Source organism: Argiope bruennichi, chromosome 10, assembly GCF_947563725.1.
Source record: "Argiope bruennichi chromosome 10, qqArgBrue1.1, whole genome shotgun sequence".
NCBI classification, from domain to species: Eukaryota; Metazoa; Arthropoda; class Arachnida; order Araneae; family Araneidae; genus Argiope; species Argiope bruennichi.
The window spans coordinates 111284424-111306932 of record NC_079160.1 but is presented as its reverse complement, the minus strand read 5'-3'; the positions used below and the strand labels follow the sequence as shown (position 1 = coordinate 111306932).

The following is a 22509-nucleotide window of genomic DNA, read 5'->3' as shown; positions in this document are numbered from 1 at the left end:
TTGAAATAATAGGGCAGTACAGTGCTTTGTACTTTAATTTATTTCTTTTTTAGATTTCCTTCAATATTTATTAATTAAACATTCAGTATGACCTCACCAATTAAATCAGAATTTAGTGCTTAATGAATGAAGCAGATTTGTGTCACTTCTTTTAACATTTGTTGCTCTATGAAATGCTAATCAGCGAGCTTGCATTCAAACAGCGGCTGTAAAAGAATGCACCAACTGCTCGATTTGTTGATAAATATATATTATTTTCCAATATTATTTCAAGTAATATTTCCTTCAGTCTTCCATTGTTTTATATGAGATCCTGAATATTACGATTTCAAATAGCAATTAAGTAGACAATAAATATCTAATGATGTTTTCTTTAATGAATTCATATTAATTTTTAAATAACTTACGGTTAGTTAATTTTTTATAAAAAGTATTAAATGATTGGAAAACATTTGTTTTTTTGAGTGTGCGTTATGACCATTACGATTATTTTCGTAATTTTACAAAATTTTTATATTTGTATGAATTTATTTGTGATTTCAATGTATACCATTATTTCTTGAAATTAATTGGAATTCAAAATATCGAGACAAATTTTGGATTCACTATACATGAAACAGAGAATCCAAGGTTAATCCAATATAAACTTTTCGCAATGACGCAAGCACAGATGGAGGGAGAGTTTATGAATCCGAGAATGAGCAAATGCATAGAAAATTCAGCTTAAAAAATAACCTTGTAATGAATTACGAATGAAAATAAATACACAAAATAAGATTATTTAAAAAAAAGCTTAATAGGCAGAAATTTTTAAAAAAATTAACCTTATATATAATATTTTTATGTAATATTTATGCTGTAAAGTATAGAGAGTAAAATATCCATTATTTTTCAGAAATCTTCTTCAAGAATGTTAAATTACTTTTTTGTAGTTGTTTCTAATGGCACTTGTCATAGACAAGCCCACTGACTTTTAAAGTCAGTGATTTAAATTCAAGGGGGCGTCTCTTGTTTTTTCAGTAGCGCCATCTAGGCCCAAGAGTACGAATTAGCTATTCACACGTGACAATCATTTTTTACGGGACGGACTTCATTCAAGCATTTCATTCACAGATGATAATTTAAATTTGAATCAGAAAACAATCATCCCTGATCCAGTACCCCCGGTGGCATTACTCTCGACACGGTGGACTTCGTGACCAAGACAGATTTATATGTGCGCCAGCCACATACACAAGGAGTCTTCGGCCTGCGGGGTTCGAACTCACAACCCAAAAGACGCGAATCGAACGCCCTGCCAACCAGGCTATCCCGTCCCTTACGTTTTTCTACAACTATATAATAACACAAACAAAAACCACCTGCATAATGAAACACAAAACATATTATTTACTTTCAAAATTTTAAACTTTTTATATTTGAAATTTAAGGAAAAATGTACAAGAACTATTCAATACAAAATGGTTTAACATAAGAAGCACAGTTGAAGCAGTAAAACAAGTTAGATAAATTCCATAATTGAAACTCTTCCATACAAAGTCATACATCTGAATATTAGATTTTACATTTCTCTTAATAAATCACAGCTTTGAAACTTTAAGAAGGTGCAAACTGTCACAGAAGAAAACTTATACAAGTTATAGGCACACACAAAAATAAGAGGGAAGTACTTTAATTTACAATTCTTTTCAATAAAATGCACATTTTTATTGGAAACATTTTAACGTAAGCGTATAAAACCTATTTACATTAATAAACTAATCTGGGGCTACAACAAACTGCACTGACAGTGATAAACTTCAAACATGCATATCTGCAGGTTTTCAAAGCTCGATATTGGAGAAACTGAAAGGTTATTGAATGAGTTATCGTATCGTCTTGAAAATGTTCGATTTTTTTGGAGGAGCTTCTAATAAACATTTATAAATTAATCTTAATATTTTCAACTACTTTTTGCAATTTCATATGAACAACAAGATTACACTTAGTTTTGTTTTCTTGAATATTCCTTCAAAGTTGGAACATTCACTTAAGTATACGAATTACCTTGTAAAATAACAATGAATATGCATTATACGCCGTGTAAAATAAAAATAGAATTCCTAAAAGAGATTATTTCAACATGTTTAAGTAAAATAATAAATATATTTGGTCCTTGTTTTTTGAAACATGAACTTACTACAAAATCATTATTAAAGTCTTTCTCTGTTTAAGATGTGGTGAAGTTCTCCCATTAATAAGCGCTTTATTGAACATCAGAGGAGTACACTTCATTCATTTTCTATGATATGCTTCGACAAATGTTTCTTCAAAGAAATGAAATGAGAATATTTTATATTACAGAAGTCGCATGCGTGCGAGGGTCTTTTTCGCATGCGTCCGTATTTTTTTTCGTATGGATACGCAAATGATTTTTGCAATGCCTTTCATCCGGAAATAGTTTGTTACAAAATCCACATGCATACGGTTTCTCACCGGTATGAATAAGTAAATGTACTTTTAAACGACTTTTACGAATAAAGGCTTCTTTACAAAACTCGCATTTAAAGGGTTTCTCTCGTGTATGCACATCCATATGTACTTTTAGTTGCCGGTTGGTGGGAAAGGCTTTCTCGCAACACTCGCAGGCGTATGGTTTTTCTCCCGTATGCAGACGCAAATGTACTTTTAAATGTCCCGTTTTCGCAAAGGGTTTGTTACAAATTTCACATTTATACGGTTTCTCTCCCGTATGTGTAATTAGATGTCCTTTCAAATTATCCTTATCCGAAAAAGCTCTTTTACAGATTTCACATATATACGGTTTCTCTCCGAAATGCAGCCGTGAATGTCTTTTTAAAGTCCATAACATAGAAAAGCCTTTGTTGCAAATATTGCAAGGGTAAGATTTCTCATTCCTACGCGACATTACATGAATTTTTAAATGTGACCGTCGAAAAAATGCTTTATTACAAATGTCACATGTATCTGGTTTCTCTTTAGTATGCACCAGTAAACGATTCTTTCAATTCCGGAGATGAGAAAAGATGACAAAATTTGTAATCATATGGTTTCTCCATTAAATGGTCAATGAGAAAATTGCGTTTTTAAAACACTTCTTTCTGCATATTAGTAGCACGCGACATCTCTTCAATTCCAGTTTCCAGGTAAAATTTTGAGGATGAATACAATTTAAATGTCTTTCACCATATTTGGCAAAAATGACGTTTCTTCATTAAATGAATCAAAAATGACAACTTTGAATGTCATTTTTGGAAGAATGTTTTATAACAGGGGTCATAAGAACAAAATTCCTTTTTTTTGTATGTGAGTAACAATACTCGCACATATGCACTAATAAGTAATAAAAAGTATGGTATGATTAACATTTTCTAAACATATGTATTAGGGAATTTCTTATTTCCTGGTTCCCGATTCCATCGAGATATGTTGTATATTGAAGTTGGAATTGTGAGTCGTAGAAAAGTCAAGCCTTTCTTATTATTGCCACTCTTATTCCGAAAGATGTGATGATTTATCAGCTTTTCTCATTAGCATGTCATTAGGTTCGTGACAACACAATATTGGAATCTAAAAGAAAGAAAAAGATTAATGCAGTGTTACAATCAGAGCTACTGAAAACGGCAAAAATAATCAAATACTTGGTATTTATTTATTTTATTAATTAACTAAATATTTGCTTAATTATAAAAAAAGTATGTAGAAGTCCATGGTTTTTGATTCAGAAATATCAACAGGAATTTTGAAAAAAAAAAAAAAAAAAAAAAGTAACACATTGGAACGAGCATAATTTCTTCTCGAATCTTATTCCTAATGCGACTCACTCGTTGAATGAAATTGTTTTTTCCCCACAGAAATCTATATAAATTAGAACAATGAGTTCCCTTCTGAAAAAAAAAAATATTCAAACAAATCTGTAGCATTTTATTACTGATGATGCATGTCTTTTATTACAAGAAAATTGTCTAAAAGCACATTTCTTTCCATACGCTTCAAATTTGATAAAAATGAGATATAGCATTAATATAAAATGAATTTGTAGCGCACTCAGCTATGGCCGTATTAGGATGATGCTTCTAGTACGGTGCTATAAATTTTTCATGCTTTCAACATTTCCCTAATTTCATTGGAAGATTGTTGCTCTGTTAAATTTAAATCGTTTCCTCCTCTCCAAACCAAATTCAATCTGGCTTTTTGCTGCGACGACACAAAATGCACCTCCATAAGTTCTTGACAATTTTGGATATGTTCTTTCCCCATCTCATCCATGTCATTGCTATTCGCCTCTAACCTCACAATCTTACCAGATACAAAATTTCATCGATTAAGGCTTCCCAGGCACGTGCTCGAACCTCTTTGGAGTCGCAATTGACAAGACTAGCTGTCCAAAACCTATTCCAAGTAGATCTAAATGTTCCCTTCAAACAAGCAATCAATACAAACTGATACAACCCAATGTAGCATACGACGTCATAGTGTCTCCTCGTCACTCAGTTTTGCAAAACATCGCTCGTTAAGCTAGTTACTTTTTAACGTTTTCCGTTGCTCATTATGATAACTATTCGTTAAGAAAAGTTAACTAATTCTTTAGAATTTTTTCAATATATATATGTGATGACAAATACAATTATGGATGGTATCTGTAAATATTTTAATTATTAGAAATTAGTGATATTTAAACCTTTAACCCTTTAGTCAGGAATCTCAAGTTGCTATGTGGGAAAATGTGTGTTGCCAGACACGTTCTAATCAAATGTCCAGAATTCGGAAGGTTGAAGAAGCGCAACAACGTACTGTCACACTGCATTTTGCGTAAAGAATAATATACATCTACAGGGTTTCCCAAAAAAGTAGAACAAACGTTATTTCCTTAATTATTGAAATTAGGAATATACGTTCTGTTTCAAAGTGTTATCAAAGATATCCAAATGTACGAAACTACTTTGGCTTTCCTAGAGAGGGATAGTAAAAAGTATTAAAAATTAAATTTTTATTATTTCTGCATCACACTGACATTTTGATTCGTTAGCTGCACTGTGATGAGAAGGGAACAGATGAACATTGATGACATCAGCTAGGGGTGGTGAGCATTCCTAGGAAAAAAAAAAAAAAATTGTTCCAAATATTGTGAATGGGGAAATTTGTCAAGAACTTTTTTTCCATAAAAATATGTAAAAGATGCAGTAGTTTTGCAATTTTACTCGAATAATTTAATTCAGTGTTTGCGAATGCCCAAAATAATAATTGATTTGCCTTAGTATTTTAAATTTACATAGCTATTACTTTTTTTATTTCAAGAATTGATTTCCTGCAGGAACTTACGCTTCAAACTTTTTACTTCCAAAGAAACAACAAATTTTCTAGAAATTGAAAATAACATCAATTATTATGAATAACTAATTTTTTATTCAGCTTTAAAAAAAAATTCCCTAGACTGATGAATTCTGTAAATTAGCTTCTCCAAAGGCAAAAGATTTTAGCAATCAATTTTCATCAATCATTACATTCTACTGAATATATATAAATATAAAATGATATCTCAATTTAATTTAAATCCTTATCAATTTCCTAATTTTTATCTTAATTTGGCCCATATTGACTTTATTCTAGGGGGTTCTTTTGTTTTCTGATCCGATTTCATTTTTTATTTTATTATTTTCAACAAGCGCTCTATAAAAATGCTTATCTCTCCATTTTCTCACGATCCTAGTAAAGGGACAAAGGTCCTTAATACTTAGCACATTCTTTTCCAGATACTTACATTTCTTTGTCTTAAATCGACACGTGTCAAAGCAATCCCTATCAAAATCTCATAGTATAAACCATTGAAGGGAAAATTTCGGTCTCTGAAAGTCTTCCGTCGCGATGTAGATTGACGTATCTCATCACTTCTTCCCTATACATAGGCCTCCAGAGATGGAATAAATCGAATCTAAAAACGTAAAAGTGCCTTCTCTTCGGTCATGCAATTGCAAATATGTATATACATGATGTTGCCGAATTCGACAGACAAATTCAGAGGAGTGATAGTAGGCATCATGAGGATTAAAAATCACCATACAAATAGGGTCCCAAATGACGTCTAGAAGGTTAAAATTGCAAAATTATAGGAAGTCGGAAAACTGTGAAAATCGCGAAAAATTAATTAAAAAAAAATAAGAAGTAGTGTTTCAACTATGAAATTTTTTAAGTGAAAACACATTCTTAAGGCTAATTTTCATGTAACATGCCGATTTGATGAACCAGGGAGTCATAAATTATTGAAAATGAAAGAGTAGTTTAGAAATCTTCTCTGCAAAAATATAAAAACTTTAAGAAAAATGAAGCCTTGAAAATATAAGGAATTTTATACACTTTAATTTGATATAAGTCTGTAGTGTGAAGACTGAGGGGGTTTTAAGATATTCAAGAAAAACAAAAATGTTTACCAGGAAACATCGCTACCGATGTTTACAGAAGGTGTTGCTAAATTCGAAAGGTAAATTTTGAGCAGTGATAGTAGGCATTAAGAAAATGAAAAATTATCATAAAACATAGGATAGCAGGCGACGTTTCTTCTTGAAAATCGCAAAAACAGACATCGAAGAGACAATTAGCATGGCGAAGAGAATGACAATATGAAAGAGAGGACTTGGAACAAGGTAGTCGAGAAGAAGAAGCTTTCTCGTATGTAAATTTTCCATGTGTTCGAGGAATATAAAAGCAGCGAACATTGCAGAATTGATGGTTCGAAGAGTATAAAAGCAACTTGTATTCATTAAAGAGCAGTGCAGAATTGATAGCCGATAAGTTTAATTCGTAAACAACATGTCAGACTTCACGAATGACGAATATGCATTCAATTTACGGACGAGCGGATGGTAATGTACGCCTAGCATAAAGAATATACCAAGAGAAATATCCAAGAAGGCCTTATCCACAACACAGCACCTTTTCAAATATTGATCGACGGTTGCGGGAGACAGGTTCCTTCAAAATAACGAGGTTAAATGCAAAGCAAGAAATGCAGTGTGCGCACACCAGAAACAGAAAATCGAGTTTTGCAGCGTTTTGCCGATACCGCATCGACAAGCACGCTATCAGTTGCAGCTGAATTGGGTATTCGGCACGAAATGATGTGGAAAGTCATGCGCGCTGAAAACATGTGCCCCTTCCACTTGCAGAAAGTCCAACTCCTATGCGAGGACGATTTCCCACGTCAAATGGGGTTCGCACGCTGGATGCTTGGTGCCACACAGGAAGATGCACTCTTTCCTGCAAGAATTTTATTCTTAGATGAAGCCTGTTTACTAGAGAAGGCGTCTTCAACACTAACAATGTACATATTTAGTCATTCGAAAATCCCCATATCACTATCTCGTCGAACGTGCAACACAAATTTAGTATTAACATCCTCCACGTTCCCCGGACCACAATCCCTTGGATTTCTTCTTCTGTGGTCTGTTGGGACCGTATCTTATGCCCGAATGCCTCAGTGGCACAAAGTACCTTGTTTTTCTTGCAGCACGTCCTTCCGGATTTACTGCAGTCAATACCGGCCATTACACGCCAGAACATGTGGTTAATGCATGATAGTGTGCCAGCGCATTTTTCGAATTCTGTGCTTAACAACCTAGATAATACATATCCTGGGAGGTGGATTGGACGCGGCGAACATGTTCATTGGCCTCCACGTTCCCCGGACCACAATCCCTTCGATTTCTTCTTCTGTGACCACATGAAATCTCTTGTTTATCAAACACCTTTGGATTCAGTGGAAGATCTCGTAGCACGGATCGTCGACGGTGCTGCAGAAATCGCAAGCATACTGGTTATTTTTGAGCGCATCCGTCGGCCCTTTAAACGTCAGTGTTGGTTGTGTAATGAACTGCGAGGCCGCAACATTGAGAAATTTTTATAAAAGTTTCTCATCTCCTTTCTTTTGTTAAAATGTCTCAGCTGTAAATTTTGCCGTATCTGTATTCCACCAAATAAATTTTCACCGTCGTATGCGACTTTATATTTTTTTGGAAATTCTTATCGGCTTGATGCCTACTATCACACCTCAGAATTTTTCGGTAGAATTTTGCAATGCCTTCTATAAACATTGGCGCCGATGTTGCAGCAATGTTTCCCTGCAAACATTTTAATTTTTCTTCAATATCTTAAAACCTTCTCAGTTTTCACACTACAGACTTATATCAAATTAAAGAGTATAAAATTCTTTATATTTTCAGGCTTTTATTTTTCTTAAAGTTTTAATATTTTTACAGATAAGGGTTCTAAACTATTTCTTCGTTTTCAATAATTTACAACTCCTTGGGTCATCAAATCGGCATGTTACTTACATGAAAAATAGCCTTTACGAATGTGGTTTTACTTAAAAAAAATCATAATTGAAACAACATTTGTTATTTGTTTATTACTTTTTTACAATTTCCAACAGTTTTCTGACTCCCTATATTTTTGCGATTTCCACCCCCTAAACGTCGTTTGGGACCCCATGTTGTATGGTGATCCTCTTCCTTATGCTCTCATTCGGCAACATCCTGTATATATATATATATATATTCGAATTCGATCGACAGATTCAGAGAGGTGATAGTAGGCATCAAGAGGATTAAAAATCACCATTCGACATAGACAAATAACATTTAGTAAGTGAAAATCGCAAAAAAAAAAACGGAGTCCCAGAATTGCTGAAAACTCTAAAAAAAAAAAATGAATAAAAGATAACGAATGATGTTTTAACTATGAAATTTTTTTAATTGAAAGTACATTCTTAAAAGCTTTTTATTATGAAAGAACATGATGTTTTCGTTACGGGGTTTTGAATAATTGAAGGAAACGAATAATTGAAGCTCGAAATCGCGTAGGCAATGAATAAAGCATAAATGGCAATATTCATCATCTGCTTTTGCCAATACTGCATTATTTATTATGTATGCTTCTTTGAAAGCAGATGCGTTTTCAAAAGGTTGACTTGCTGTTAGTGCAATGGGGTTTTCACCATAGTAATCCTACGAGGCTATAGAAGACCCCCCCCCCCATGGAGTCATCTATTGCGCATGCGCAGATGGTTTTCATTATATCTCGTAAACTGCATTTGTTAAGGTGGGTTCAGACGAGGCTTATTTTTGCGCGCAATAGGTCACGCCTACTTCAGGAAAATCACGTGACTGCAACGGGACAATGGCAAATGGTTGTCCCGTCGGGACAACTATTAGCCATTGTCCCATCTACGTTGTCTCAACTGTTCACACGGAGACAATAGAGGGACAACAGTAGAGAGACAACGATTGCGCGCAATAAAAAGCCTCGTGTGAACCCACCTTTAGAGACATGGGGTTTTCACTTAGAAGTACTGCCGGGGGTCCGCCAACCCCCAAAATTTTGGATCCACTGCGCATGCGCAGTACGTATTTTGCTTAATAATGATGGATCGATACCATAGAGTTCCTACGGGTCTCGGGATGTCGATGACGTCAATTTCCGGCCAGACCGGAAGTTTTTATGTCCTGGCTTCTATGCAACGTAGAGACGAGTGCGACCCGTCTAAACACTCGTCTAGATGAATAGAGTCGAATGACATTTTGTAATGGAAAATAAAAACAGCGAGCAAGCATTAATTAATGTACATTGCAGAATTGATGGTCGTTAAACTTCATTCGCAAACAACATATCCAACTTTACGAATGCAACTAAAATGAGCTGGTGCAATATCATGTTCTGGCGTACAATGGTCCGTATTCCCTGCGATAAATCCGGAGAGAATACTAGGTACTTTGCGCCACTGAGGCATTAGAGAGTAGAGATACGACCTCAAAGATGATCGAGAATCCGGGCCCAGATGTTATTATTAAACTTGTACGTTCGACGAGATAGTGATGTGGGGGTTTCGAATGATGAGATATGCGCATTATGCGTGGTGAAGACGTCTTCTCTCTGATAGCATTTTTCATCTAAAAATAAAATTCTCGCAGAAACGTGTACCAGTTTAACTTGAAGCATGCAGTGTGCGAACTCCATCCGAAGTGGGTAATCAACACCTTATTGGAATTGAACTTTCTGCAAGTGAGGAACCTGCGAAACTCTGTTTTTGGTATCAGGTGTACGCACACTGCATTCTTGAGCTAGTTATGTGAACATTTCAGTTTATTTATTTATTTCAGACAAAATAAATAAATAAATAAAATAAACCACCTGAATCCCCCCTCCCCCAGGAAAAGTTTCAGGATTTCAAGATGGGGGGGGGACCATCGTTTTTCTGAATATCGTCATCTGTTAATCACATGATTGTTTCAAATTGGTTTAAATTGGTTTTTCAAGAAAAAAAAAATCTGGACTCGAGATGATATCACGTGATTAAAAATATAAAAACATGTTAACATGAAATTTCCGATAATAGATTTTAGTTTTTATATTTTATTTTAATCAGTTTTTATTTATATTTAATTAAATCATTTTACATTTATTTAATTAGACCTTAAAATAAAATGACACAAATCTCAAAATTAAGAGAATTTTTTTTAACCCATTGCACTTGGAAAAAGAATTCGATTTAAAGTTACTCACTTAATACAAGAACTTGTTTCTTGTTCCAATATATATATTGTTTTGAGCTGAATTCCCCCGAAAAATTAATCAACATCTACTTAACACTCTATAGATATTTTTAGCAATCAAAATTAAATAAATAAAGCGTCAAAATGATGATCTGTCAAAAATAGTAGCTGACTGGGAGCATCTGAGTGCAAAGGGTTAAATATAAGTGTTAATATATAAGGGTTAAATATAAGTCGATTAAATACAAAGCCCAAAAATTTACAAAACCTTGCATTTAAGAGGATCACTTTAATTTCTGTTTAGAGTGGTACATTAATCAAAAATGCATCAATATGTCTAATGAAAATCAGTTTAATGTGCTGTAAAATTCATGAAAAAGAAATTTGCATAATAGAGCTCTTAAAATTTTTTATTGGAATAAGAAGACTACAAATGTCATTATATGTTGAAAAAATAACTTGAAAATTAGAATTTTTAAAATTTAATTCCAAGTTGAAAAATAATAATATATAACATTATAAGCAAATTAATCAACGAAATTTATCACTTATCTTGTTAAATATTCAGTTACACCATTATACTATACAGTTGCAGAAATAGTTCACAGTACTTTGAAACAAGATTTCATAGTATGTCATTTGAAATGGTCCCTTGAGTAGCAAATTAAAGAGCATGTACAGTATTTATATATTTTATCTAGAGATATCAAAGAAATTAATATTAAAAATTACGGAGGATTCCCATTTTGCATTTGTCAGAATTTGATTATATAAATAAGAACACTGTAAAAGATTTTTGTTGGATCTTTTCATTTACTCATTCAGATGAGTTTTCTGAAACAAATCCGATTTTGGAACATGCTACGGCACAGAGAGGATAATTCATCACAATGAATTTTACATACATTCAAAAGTCACTGAAGTCCCCTTTCTTAAAATCAAAGACGACACATATGCACGTCAAATGCAATACAAATGGCTTCACAATATTTTTTGAAAAGAATCATAATAATGCGAATTAGATTTCATTTCTATTATACTGTGCCAAAATTAAGATTTGGATTGACGTGAATACACTAAATTGTAAATATCGAAAATAACTTCTCACTCTATGTTTATTACTTTTTTTTTTTCATTTGAAAGTTAAACATTTATATCCTCAAAAAAAATAAATAATAATAAATAAATAAATAACCTTACTAACATTTACTCTTTAGATCTTTTGGTTTATATATGCCTATTGAGGATATTCATTTCACACTGAATATTACAATGCAAAATATAATCACAATGGGCTTAAATTCATATTATATCAAATGATGAACATAAACCAATAACTGGAATATTTCATTCCGAAGATTTTCTGAGCCTCCATATTACTCTGAAAGAATCGAACTCTACCCCCCTATAATACCTTCAAAATATTTTCACCATCATCTATCTGTGCTTGGAAAGTAATTAAAGCTAATTCTCTATCTGTTAGTTTTTCATTACAAAAACATGCAAAGATTATTTTTACGTTTTTTCCCTATATTTGCACCATTATCATTATCAGCCTGACAATATGAGGATTCACCATCACATTATGAGGGAGATATACATTTTTGTCACGGTATCTCACTTAGAGGGGAGTAGTTGTGATGGCAACTCATCGTCGTGGGGAAAATAAGGTTTGAAAGTCAGAGACAACTCAACTCTTGTTTCGAATCATGCCTAGTCAGTTTATTTTCTTACTGTATAATTTTGGCTTTGACGCATATCAACTCTGAACCCAAATATGTCTTTATGTAAATAGTTATATATATGAGTAATTGTATTGTAAATAAAACTAGTATTTTTCCAAATCGCCTCATCAAGATGGATAAGAAAATCATGCCCAACATATCTCCGAATAATTGAATTGAATTAATTGCAAAAGTTTATTTTCTGCATGAATTTTTCTCCTCTCCCTCCAGTGCTCATAAAAGTGGGAAAATTAAATTGTTCAATGAAGTATTAATTGACAAGAAACAAAAAGAAATTTAGCTGACCATGTTTGTGTAGAAAACTTTATTAAATCTTTCAAATAAAATATAGGGTGCAGCAAAAAAATTCGGAGAAAGTTATTACATCATAGAATAGAATGAATTTCTTTTTAATTTTTGTTCATTTCCTTTTATCTACCTCTCTTCCTTTTATAACATATTTTATAATGTATCTTTTAGTTTACGTATTGTTTTTGGGCATTTTCACAATGTCAAGCAAAAGATATGCTATTTTAGAGTTGGAAAACGAACAGTATGAAATCGTTCGTTTGCTTAATGAGCCTTGGCAAATAGTGTCTGATGCAGTCTATCGTTTCAAAGAGCTTGGCAATGCAATGGTCAAAGTCCAGGAAGTGAACAAAACAATTTTAGTAGCCGTAAGGTTATCAAAAAGCGAGTTCAATGAAATTTGAGTTTCCACAGAAAGACAGCTCGTGAACTGGGAATAAGTGCAACGAATGGCAAAATTAGAGCTTGGACTGCAGCCTTGCAAGGCTCCAAAAGTTCAGCTTCTCACTGAAGATAACAAACTCGGCTCCAAAGATACCAAAAAAACTTTTGAAACGGGCCGCAAATCAGCTCTGAGAGAAATTCCCTTTCACTAATGAGAAGCTCTTTGCTGCTCATAGCTCTTAGAACCATAGGACCTAGTCTGTAGACGTTCCAAGCACTCCAGCAGGAGTTGAACATCGAAAAAATACAAAGTCGGTCATAGTCTCTAGCGGAATTTGCGCAAGTGGCAAAACATCTCTGGTTTTTGTGGATGAGGGCATTAAAATAAATCAAAATGTCTACCAGGACTTTCTAGAAGTTTTTAAATTTCTGTAGGCCAAAATGCACTTCGGCAATGTAAAGTGGGAGTTTCAACAAGACACCACACCAACTCACAAGCCCAAAAAGACAGAAGAGCGGTGCAAGTCACATTTTCTGGACGTGATATCATCTGAAGAATGGGCACGATACTCGCCGAATCCGAATCTAATAATTATAGTGTATGGCCCATTTTGGAGTCTCGGGGTGGCACTAAAACATGCAAAAGTCTGGACTCTCTAAAGGAATGGCTTCGGTGGGAATGGAATAAATAAAAGGTAGAAGACTTGCGGCCCATTGCTGAAAATTTCAATAAGCGCTTGCGCCTCTGCAACACTGCAAAAGGAGGCCACTTTGAAACAAATTAAATTTATTAATTAGTAAAAGTTTACTCTTATTATTATTTGTTATATTTTGCTTATTTAATTATTTTTAATCAAGTTATATTAAAAAATTGTTTGCTCGGGTTTTTCTGCCGCACCTGTAAATATTGCGAACTAAAACTATTTGTGTTGTAAGATGCCAATATTTCACGATTTTAAAATTCAGGAATATGAAGGAAGTAGAGTAGAAATAGCTCTTCTTCCACAGCATTTTTTGATTTTTTTAAAGGAAAACGGATCACTTTGTTCGCAGAAAAACAATAAATTTAGCAAAAACAAACAGCATTTAGCTGTAAAAAAAAGAAAATTATTATTTTTTCACAATTAAATTTAATTGCAAACGGAGTTACATTTTTAAAAGAAAAAAATTTCAAACTTTATTTAGCTGTGCAAACAGGAAAAAGGACCAGCCTTAAAAGGCGAGGTCCCATTGGAAACAGTATTAATCAAAAGCCCTGACTTCCCACAAACTTGCACGTCAGGAATTTCCTTTCTTTTTTCCTACATTTTCAAATCTGTAGTTAATTTTAAAAAATGCTCTCGGATTTGACTAAACATAGAAAAAGCTAAAAAAATTAATAAATTAAAAAAATTATGAATTTAATTTATCAGAGTGAAAATTTCGGATACATTTAGTTCATAATTTTTTTAAAAAAAGCAAAACTGGTTTTTTTTTATTGTTTCATTTTTACTTTACCTTATGCAAAGTATAGAGAAAATAAAATAATTGTGAAAAAATTCGACTCAGAATTTTGAAGAATCTACACATTCTAAACTTCCTCGAGTTCAATAAAGACATTTTTGGAAAATGTCCATCTGTATGCGACAGAAGTAACTCAAAAATGCTTTGGACTAGATGGATAGGATTTCGTATATAGTCCTTACATCGAATTCAGCACACAGGGAGTTACGCAGATAAAATTTGATACACAGATTTAATATTGATAGGGTACACATTTATGAAATTTTGAGCCAAATTCAATTACAGTTTGTTTGTACTTTCAGAAAAGTGCAAACAAAACAATTTGAAAATACAATGACTTTAATATATCAAAATTGTGATGTAATTTTGTGATTACGACTGTAGCTTTGTGTCAGATTTTTTTGCTTTGATCATTTGGGAAAAACATGTCTAAAGCACAAATTTGATTTTTGAACATTACTAAAGTCACGCTAGGCGTTAGTTGCCAAAACACACAACAAGGATGACAAGATATATTCAGCAAAAATGCTAAATTCACTTCAAAGATTAATATTTCATAACTCTGCAAGGCATTCTCTGGGGGGGGGGGGGTGAAACGTTTATTAAACTATACAAGAAAGTTTTGGAGCGATCATTCCTGCTGGTTTGGTGTTATCTACATAAAATTTTGATTAGTTCTGTTAATGGTGTGAAAATAAGTTTGAATTGAAAATAATAATAATTTATAAGGTTTAACTCACCAGGACTTAAGATCAGATTTTAAAAAAATGAATACATTAGTTTTTTTCAGATTCGGTTAGGAACATTTTTTTAAAAAAGGATTCTAACAACATGGAGATAAAGACGGGGGAAAAAAAAGAAAAGAAAAAAAAAAAAAAACAGTTCTCCCAAATTCTACAAAGTTTTACCCTTTTGTAACACATGTTCTGCATGCTCAACCCATTTTTCCTTTAAAAGAAATTAACCCTAATCATTCAGGTAAGATTACATGCCATTGTATTCTACTAATATTATTTTGCTACAATGCTTTCAATTTTGTTTCAATACATGTACTAATTTCTCCTTAGTCAAATAAGTGGTGAAGAATTTTCAATTAATTTCTTCAGCTAATTTCAGAAGATTGGGGTTTTAGAATTACTGTAATTAGTTTTCAATTATTTTACTGGAGTTTGAAACTCCAATTAAAATGCACCTGGAATGATGCCACTTATATTATCTGATTAATACTTTTTAGTCTGAATAAATATTTAAAATTACAATAAGAAAATTATAAAGAACAGAAAAAAATGTATTTATCATTCTGATAAATACATTAAGATATTTTAATATATAGCATACAAATATTCAATTTCGTCAATCTTTAGTCATTTTTTAGACTACTCTAAAGTCAAAAATACTTTTTAGAATGAGATAACTCCACCTAGACTAGATATCTCAAAACTGCTGCATGCCAGATAGATGAAATTCGATACAGGGCATTGGAACGTACTAAGTATTGATTTCGATCATATTTTGGCAAAAATTTGTCTATGGAAAGTCTGTCCATTTCCCCATGATAATGCTAACAAGATCATTCTAAAAAGCAGAATTAGATGGATGATATTAAAAAATGATTCTTTTACAATCAAAATTTTAATTTTTCAATTCGTTCTGGCAGCCTATATACTTGCAAATAAGAAAAAAACTGGATATATGAAAAATTATATTTAAACTACGGTAAATTTTTAAATGTGATATTAAAGGTTAATAGCAGATTGTTATCAAAATTATTTTTACTTTCATATCTACTTTATTTCTTAATCATTTGCTTTCTACTAAGTAACTGTCCTTATTAACTAAAAAAAAAAAAAATCCTTCATACATAAAATATTGAACAGATTAATCACACATAAAATATAAAATGAATGCAAATTCATTAAAAATATTTTTATTACGAATTAACTGTTCCTTTAAACAAAAGATTTGATTTATATAAAAACTATTAATAATTATGTTAATAAAATACCTGAAAATAATTTATAGTAGGTAAAGAACATAACTTACTCAACAAATGATTCGGTGGTTGCATTCTTTCACATAAAGCTTTTAAGTGCAATCTTTTCAGTAATGTATCTGTAAGCACCAGATCTGGAAAAAATAATAATAACATAAGAATTAACAAAAACTTGGTTCATTTAGAAAAAAACAAAAACATACTCATTTAGAAAAAAACAAAAACAATAATGACATAGCAAAATAAACATTGCGAAACTAATATACAAGTATTAAAATAAAATTAAGGAGAAATATACAGAACAAATATTTATACTTTTTCTCTATTTCTAAACCAATATTTTCAAGTAGCTTCACTCAAATATATCAAGACAAATGTTTCAAGAAAACAAGTTCCTTTGACTTCTTCTAGTATTTCTTCCAAAATATTTAAGACCTGTATTTTAATATTTTGAATGCCATAAATAATTCTTTATATTTACAATATGCTCTATTTAAGGAATCTAAAGTACCAGCTAGGACGGTTAAAAGTAAACAAAAAAAATTCACAATATAATTCAAAGTCTACAATTAAGAAAATTCTTTGTTTATTCGTTCAATGAGGAAGGTCTGTGGGATTTTTATGAGATCTTTAATAATACAGAACTTTTTTTTAGACATGATGAATTCCATATATTCTTTCTTTCTATTTCCCACAATGGCTTATGCTTTCAAGAATATATTGTTGTTAATATAAATTGTTACTCTAATTTGGAAAGCACAATTCATGTGCATATTATTGATATTTAAAAAAAAAAAAAACTCGGTAGAATGTTTATGCATGTTCCAGATATTTCATTTTCTTTGCATTAACATGTTCAACATAAAATCAAAATCAGTTCTCACATATTTATGATTTTGTTGTATGTATTATGTATTGTACTTAAATTAACAGTTGTACATTTAATATTAATTATTATTACATTAATAATAACATAGAATACTACATTAATATTCTTACATTTTACCTATTGTACTTAAATTAATATTTGTTTTTCATTCTCTCATCAGGATTTTTTTTTAAAATCTTAAATGATTACGTAAATGATCTGTTGCAGATGTACTTAAACAAATTATTTTGAAATAGAATTTAAATAAAAGTATTCAATTGCTAATCTAATTTAAGGAATCAAATGTTTTCGAATTCATGCACATCTAGGTATTTTAGATTTTGATGAAATTTAAAATATTTTAATTCATTAAAACATTATGAAAGTAAATGGTAACCTTTTCATAGTTCTTGCAACACTCCACACTTTGATCATGAAAGAAATGATTTAGTATAAAATAATTTGTGCACTGTTTAATTCATGAATGATTCAATATAATATTTCTAAATAAATATTTTCAAGTAGATTCACTCAAATATATCAAGACAATTGCTTCAAGAAGGAAAGATCCTTTGCTTTCTTCTAGTATTTCTTCAAAAATATTTGACCAGTATTTTAATATTTTGAATGCCTTAAATAATTCTTTATATTTACAATATGCTCTATTTAAGGAATCTAAAGCACCATTAGGTTAAAAGTAAACAAAAAAAAAAAAAAAAAAAAAATCACAATAAAATTCAAAGCCATATCTATAATTAAAAGAATTCTTTGCTTATTCGTTCAATGAGCAAGATCTTTGGGATTTTTATAAAATCTTTAACAATACAGAAATTTTTTTAGACATGATGAATTCTATAATTCTTTCTTTCTATTTCAAACAATGGCTTATGCTTTCAAGAATATATTGTTGTTAACATAAATCATTACTCTAATTTGAGAAACACAATTCATATGCATATTTTTCAAAAAAAAAAAAAAAACTCTGTAGAATGTTTATGTACATTCCAGATATTTCATTTTCTTTGCATTAGAATGTTCAACATAAAATCAAAATCAGTTCTCGCATATTTATGATTTTATTGTATGTATGGTACTTACATTAACAGTTGTGCATTTGATATTAATTATTATTACATTAATAATAACATAGAATACTACATTAATATTTTTACATTTTATCTATTGTACTTAAATTAATATTTGTTTTTTTATTCTCTTATCATGAATTTTTTTTTTTTAATCTTAAAAGATTAGATAAAGTTTATCTGTTGCAGATGTACTTACACAAATTATTTTGAAATAGAATTTAAATAAAAGTATTCAATTGATAATCTAATTTAAGGAATCATATATTTTTGAATTCATGCACATCTAAGTATTTTAGATTTTGATGAAATTTAAAATATTTTAATTTCATTAAGACATTATGACAGTAAATGGTAACCTTTTCTTAGCTCTCGTATCAGTCCACACTTTGATCATAAATAAAAGAAATGATTTAACATAAAATAATTTGTGCACTGTTAAATTCATGAATGATGCAATATAATATTAATAACTCATGGCTCGAAAATTACCAGCATGAAAATTTATCAATTGAATCTATAGTACTTCAGTTTATTTTTGTATTGAGAAATGGGCTAATTGAATTAAACCTTTAAAACTTCTCACACAATCAAAGGTAATAATAATACCTTATAAAATATTTACCAGCAATAAACATATTCCTTTTTTATTATAACAACTGAAAGCAATTGCATAGAATGATATAAGCTATTATTTTAATTTATAAAATAATTATTTTACAACAATTAAAAGTAACCAGGGAAATTCTTTTTAAATTATTTCATTCTTAAAATATGTAAAAGGAATGAACATATTTATATCATTTACACAACAAAATGAACACAAACACATGTTTTTTAATCCCAAATCAAACAATAATTAGTATTAATATCTATTAATATAATTTGCAAAAGTCTATAGGAGGAAAATCATATTTCCGCCAATAAATTGCTAATGCTTCATCATTAACTAATAAGTACCTAAACTATTTTGTTATAATTAATTATAAGAAAACTAAGTTCCAACTTTATGATACTACGGAATACCAACGTTCTATTTTCTAATTACATATGTTAATTTTTCTCAAAACATCTTTTTAATAGCAAGTGTTGTTTGATATTAAGTCTGTAAATTAAATTTACATTATAACAGGGTATATTTAGAGAATGCAAATGAAAATAGTAAAATCCTCAATTTTATCATTAAGAACATATATTATTAGTTTTTCTGAGATTGAAACATTAATCATCTCTATATCTGAACAAAAATTTAATAAAGATGGCAGGTCGCACAATGTGAATAGAAAATAAATTATGCAATATGAATGAAATAAGCAATTTTCAAAAATGGAACTGTATAAAAAAATAGAACAGCTGAATACATCATTTATAAACAATTGATATAAAATAAGAATGGCTTGAATGCCCATAACATTAATCTAATTTATTTAAAACATTCTGTAAGATATCCACTCCTAGCAGCTGGCCTATATATCTTGTTACTCATTGCAAGAATGAACAAATCCAAGAGATAGCAATCACTTATATTCATAATTCAAGTTATTTACAAGTGTGCTAAATAAAGAAACAATACGAGGTAATACAGAAATATTTCAGAATAATAAAGCAGCATTTATTCCATTACCACAATAATTTGAAACATATATTGCTTTAATTTTAACTATACCATATAAAGTAATGATAAAAAGTAATGTCTTGAAATTCATATCCCATGTTCATTAAATTTTCAACAAAACCACTTAAATTAACCAAAATGATAAGAAAAAAATAATATAAGTTTAGACATTCAAATTTCATATTATAATAGAAGACATTTATCATAATCTGATTAGTCTCCAAAGAATTTATTTACCACAAGAGTAAAAATGGCTTGATATTAATTAGGTTTTATAATAGTGAAAGAAATGTAAAAAATCTGCAAACTGTAAATACAAAATGTTTTGCTTTCTGTCCAATTATCATCTTCCAATGAATGTATAATGGAATAGAAGTCATTAACTTTCCAAGTTTCAATATCTTGATGAAATGTTTAAAAATACTTAAATTCGGTATAAAATATATGAACGATTACTGAAAAAAGCATTATCTTTCTTAAATGTGGCACTCTAAGCTGCAACTTTAAAGCATTTAACAAATAAAATCCAATTCATAAAAGGAAAACTACTTTGCTTTATTCATTTTCCTTAACATGTTACTTTTCATGTTTGCTGGTGATGACAAACTCAAATTACCTTTACTGCATTAAACAGTTTTTAATTAATTACAGCAGAATCTGTATTATTTATATGAAAATAAAATAATAAAGAATGCAAAAAGAGGGGGGGGGGCGAATAAAAACACTAGTCAATAAAATGTTCTGCCATTTTACTGATACCTTTTGTATACAAATTATTCCCAGTAAAATTTAAAAATATTCCCTTTTTGTTTTTACTTTTATTTCTTAATCTGAAAAATAAAACACTGTAAAAAAATAAATATAACTTTCATAGAAAAAAAATTTATAATCAGATATAAATTTTACAGTACTGGCAATATACGTTTTATAATTTAATAATGAACTCTTGCAAATGTATATTTGTTATATTAAGTATCTGCCACATACACAATTAACACATAAAAAAATAAAATGCTTAGAAAATAGGATGGTAGCTCATGTATAATTCTTATTATTTGATCATGGATTTTTTTCTTTGTATATCATCAAAAAAGAGGAAAAAACGAGTAATAAGAGAACTGGTTTCATTAATTTGATATTATTATGTCTCTTGAATATAGTATTGAACTGGTCGAGGATATAGAAAGATCAAAAAGTCTTTTGCATTAAAAAATATCAAAAATCAGAATCAATGAAAAAACATGGAATAACCCTTAAAATTAAATTGCAAGTGGTTATACTACAAACAAATAGTTTAATTATTCATAGAAACAGTGAAATTGGATAATTAAAACTCTTTTCCCTTAATTTTATTTTAAATTTAACATAGTGAGATGTAATTGTTTGTGAAAGCTTTAAGAAAAAGACAATAAACAATGGTTTCATTTTCTAGTAAGATAAAAATCAGAGAGTCAAAAAAAAAAAAAAAAAAGGGAAAGGGTAAAAGAAAAACAGCAACTTGAAATTTACAGTTTCAGGCCATTTCACGTATTACAGAATTAATACGGCATTCCAATAAGCTTTTCTCAGTTTACTGCTTTGTTTTAGCAGTTTTAAAAGTAAAAACGAAATCTTCATTTGCATAGACAGCCATTAAAATATTGTTTTTGTACGCAGAACACTACTTTCGGTATTGCTCAGTAGTGCTGCATGTCTTGACATGCTGCGTGACGTCATTATATACAAATAAATAGATTAAATTATTTACTAATATATGCTCAGCGGCTGTTCTATTAAATGTGCTTTAATTTACTAGTTGAAGACTTAATTATTTCCAACAGTACCCGGAATCTGGTAGATGCAGCTTGCAGAATTTAGAATTGCGGTTGTTTCATAATTGTGATAATCTCGGCACTACGAACCCAACTCCCGGTAGGAAAATTACCCAGACAGGTGGCTAAAGCGAGAGCCGTCTCTCGTCGGCTACGGCTAAAGGTATCATGTCAATCATCCTGGACGAGGCGCGGCTATGCTTGAGGGTTCGTATAATAAGTAAAAGTGACGAAGTTATCCCCTTTTCAGAGCTCTTTAAGTGCATGTATAACGATTGAGAGTTTGTATGTATCTTCATAAAAAGTAAAAAAAAGGTCACTTCTTAAGTAGACAAGATTTATTTTAACAAAAAAAAAAAAAAAAAAAAATTACCAGAGGGGGAGATGAAGTCGACAGTAGTTAAGCCAAATGGATGATTGATATTATTGTGAATTTAATGAAGACTTAAAAAAAAAAAAAAAAAAAAAAAGAAGAATTGCAAAATTTTACAAGCCGGGGAGAAGATTTCAATGATTTAATTCGAGATAGAAATTTTGATACTCAGTTTAATCCAATTTAATTTATAATCAAATGATTAATTCAAACAATAAAATAACTCATAGTCAATTAATTTTAACTGTTTAATGAAAATAAAAATAAATTTCTTAAATGTATAATTTTTTTAAAAAAATT

The 22509-nt window shown here is 30.5% G+C and overlaps 1 long non-coding RNA gene across 1 annotated transcript; it reads right to left on the bottom strand.

Annotated features, from left to right (window-relative positions):
- Positions 1-1452: 1452 nt before the first annotated feature.
- On the bottom strand, positions 1453-21968 carry LOC129987843 (uncharacterized). Its single transcript, XR_008785598.1, has 3 exons — positions 21849-21968; positions 16508-16591; positions 1453-3570 (listed from the first exon to the last, which is right to left on the bottom strand). It is a non-coding gene; the product is annotated as an uncharacterized LOC129987843 (long non-coding RNA).
- Between the last annotated feature and the right edge of the window lie 541 nt (positions 21969-22509).